The sequence below is a fragment of the Lycium barbarum genome, chromosome 8, assembly GCF_019175385.1.
Source record: "Lycium barbarum isolate Lr01 chromosome 8, ASM1917538v2, whole genome shotgun sequence".
NCBI lineage: Eukaryota > Viridiplantae > Streptophyta > Magnoliopsida > Solanales > Solanaceae > Lycium > Lycium barbarum.
The window spans coordinates 117,589,511-117,593,601 of NC_083344.1; positions in this window are offsets into that span (position 1 = coordinate 117,589,511).

A 4,091-nucleotide genomic window follows, 5' to 3' on the forward strand; every position below is an offset into this window, starting at 1 on the left:
GTTTAAAGAGTCGCCACCTAATTAATTTTAAACGGTGAATTAGGACACCTAAATATTAACTAAGGTAAAGTTAAAACTAAACCTCTGTTAATGGTATGCTTAACCAGTGTGATTCTAGGTAAGGGTTCTATATCATCCTAAAGGGAAGGGGTTAGGCATCCTTTAGAATCCGTTAAACACGGTTATCCGGCCAAACTTAAGTTAATTAATTAAGGTCAAAGATGCAAATGTAACATTTAAATTTTAAGAAAATAGCTTGTAAATGTTGCTAAAGTTTTAAAGGAAAATATAATAATGCTATTTAAAATAAGACTTCTGCATATTGTTAAGGCTTAAAAAAATGCTATTTAAAATAAGACTCGTAGAATAATTTGCATAAAAGGAAACTTATAAATAAAAATAAGTTTTAAGAATGTTGCTAAGGCTTTAAATGAAAATATAATAATGCTATTTAAAATAATCTTATAAATACTGCTACGGCTAAAAAATGCTATTTTAAAAAAAAGGATTTGCCAAATATAATAATATGCATATGAATGGAAAAGAGTGTGGGTTGCAGCGTTTTAATATTTGAAACAACTCAAATGGCAAGATATTAATTGATTTTACAATTTAGGAATATAGACAAGGTGCGAATTTTCTTTCTCCTTTTCATTATCTCTTATTAATTATGCTTAGCTAAATATGCATGATTGATTCAAACTGAAGAGTTATTTATAAAATATACTTGAATTTATATTTGTGTATTAGTGAAATCCTGAAATTCCTAAAATGTTAGAACAAAAACGATTCCTTTAACCCAAAATATATAGGCATGCTATTTTGCAAATCGATTATTTCAATAAAATAAATATTATATATGCTATAAATAGTTCAACATGAAAAGAAACTTATGGGACTAATGGCGAGTTTCTTTTTTAAATTCTACCCATTATACTAAAGCTAACCCACTAAATTTACTAGAATTCATCTAAGTTAGGAAAATAAAACAAAGTAAGGGTTAGTCAAATAATACAAATTAAATGCAAAAAAAATAGAAATAAATAAATAAATAGAGGCTGAAATAAAATTAAATGGGCTCAGCCCATTTTGAAGGACTGCTACTGCTGCTGTTGCTGCCTATTGGGCTTTGGCCCTGGGCTCATTTTTTCTATCTTTTTCTTTGCGGACATATGGCTGGACCGAGAAGATTTCGTTGGGCTTTTAGCCCAACACCGAATATGGAAGAAGAATGAGTCTCTCGGACTCGTATACGGTGATCATGCAAAAAATGAGAGGAAAAGGATTAGAATGTAATCAGAAGAATAAGGTCGAACATGTAAGGGTGAAATTCAAAACAGGTCAAAGATTATGTATATGCTGCGCATATTTTGAACATATATCATGTATACACACTCAATAGGGCATATCTGTTCACACAAATACATACAAGACTTACGCAAAAAATGCATTTTTTCATAACAGCCAGCGTGGATATAGTTTAGGCAAAACATATCTGCGGTTTGGGCATACACAAGACCGAGCAAAAAAAAAAGCATACTGCTGTCTACAGCATATACAAGACTTAGCCAAGATACACTTGCAGGATGAATTTGAACTGAACCAGCAAAGGAAAACGAAGCATGGCAGTGGTTAAGTTCAAACAGAGAAAAAAAAATACTACAGTTCCACAATACTTGGATCTGTTTCATGCAAAGTATCGAAGGAGGAAAGCATTTCAGTTTCAGAGAAGACCTACTATCACTTGTAATTCCTTATACAAATTTAAAACAAGACAATTTTAGTTTCCACACAAGGAAAGAGATAGGGTCAACTGTGGACTCCCAAGTCCACATACACAGATTAATACAAGTAAGAGAGAAGAGAAGCATAAATTAGTCACTTCCAATTTATTTTAACACAGGGAGGACCTGGAGACTAGATGAGGCTGGTATCTTAAATCATTGGACTCTGGTTAATAAATGGATCAACAGAAGACTAATCTCTTACACTTAGAGTATGCTTCGCATTGACAGAAGGCATTTAACAGAAAAGTTCAAAAACTAGGCAAAAGTTAAGGTTCGAGTGCTTATGTAACCAGTTAGACTTCAATTTAAATCCTTAACATGATCATGCTGAACTGCTAATAGATGACAGAGACCAACTAAAACATAATAGGGGTGTTGCCAAGTCCAGAATAGCCTAAAACTAGGCACTAACCTGGTCATGCATTTTTTACAGCAAAGAAGGGACTTAACAGATTACAGAATGACATATGCCAACTCACTGATTATAGAGAGATTAGTCCAAACCCATATGTTTAGCAAGTATGCATACTGTTTCAGGACTTAAACAGACACAAGACTTAAGATGAAATGGAAGTTCAAAACCCAAGCATTTATGTAATCACCCCAACATATGATAACTCTCATACATCAGCAAAGTAGGTGTTTAGACATGTTTTAGACAATCAGATACAGGCTGATCCTCAAGCATACAGGTAGACATGGCCATATTCAGACACCAAGGACATACAAGGCCAACATTGGCTCTAATCATCATCTATGAAGACGCAGGGCATATAAGGATAAACCAGACGACTTCCACAGAACCCTTGTACATGACCTAGACTAATGTTGAGGCATTCATGAATTATGTATGCATTTATAAGCCGCCTGAAGACATTGAATAAATATCAAGACTAATATTGGCAGTATATGAGCATTTGTAGAATTGTATAAACATCTATAATAGACTTAACTCAAATTGATCAGAGGCAGGCAGGGGATATTCATCAAAAAAAACTTAAGTAAAGGTATATTAACCTAGCACAAAACCATTGAACAAAACTTTTTGTCGATAATTTAAGCCAATGCTCAAATAGCCACATTAATAATTTCATACCATTTTGAGTCTGTTTTTAGGTATGTAGAGACCCTAAATGATTGAACCCAAAACCCATATCTGAACATTTGATTGCCCCTATGCCATTAATGAATCAGATGAATAAGGAACCACATGAGTAGTTTAAGCAAATCAGGGGTGAGGTAGATTTTTAAGCATGGTGGTGACAAGGACAGTCAGGATCAACTATTAACCATTTTTTAGCCTCTAAGTGGCTTCAGCATAAGGCAGACTAACAACAGAATTTCCAGGACATTTTAACCTTGTTTTATTCCCAGAATTTGTCCAAAAGAAAACACATATGTAGTTAGAGTCTACAAAGGTCACACTTGGTACATGATAGTAGCTGAGCTTAGACATGAAACAAAGCAGTTAAATACCATAACTAACATACTGAACTAAACAAGCATCACATACCACAACCAATAGGGTAAGACTAGCTAAACAAGAAAAGGAAATCAAACATTATGTTGAACATAGTATTAATTAAACAGGAAGCAAGAATTTAAGCGCTATAACTAACAGGATACAACCATCTAGACAAGGAACAACAATTAAATATCATAACAAAACAATAGGAAAGCCAAACAATGCAGAAACAAAGAAAAAAAAACTACAAAGAATACAGAAAAATAATAAAAAGGGACAGGGTATTACATGCTAATATTGATACTATTTCAAACAACTCAAAATACAACAAAGAGAGGAATCAACCTATTCACAAATTTAAGACTAATTTTAAGCCATATTTAGCTACATTGAACAGGAAAACCAAACCAGAAACAGGCAATCAAACAACTAGCATGAAACTCTAGGCTAACACTAACTAGCTATATTAAACATGGAACTAAAGCACAAACAGGAATTGGAACACACAAAAAAAAAAAAAAAAAAAAAAAGGAATGAAGATTACCTTTTCCGGAGGCAGCGAAATGAGTACGGATCTTCGATTTTCCCTCGACACACTACAACTTCCAGATTTGCATGCAATCAGACTTGAAATAGCAATGAGGGCAAAAAGGGAATAAAAAATGGTTTGGTTTTTCGATTAATGCCAGAAGCGGTGATTGAAAATAGATGGTTTAGGGGGGGTTCTCGATCTCAAGAACTACGATTCCTAGGGGATCCTTGCGATTCAAAAGGGTGTCAGTATTTGGGGATCAAGAGAATACAAAAGAAAATGGCTTCGTTTCTTTCTGATTTTTCCT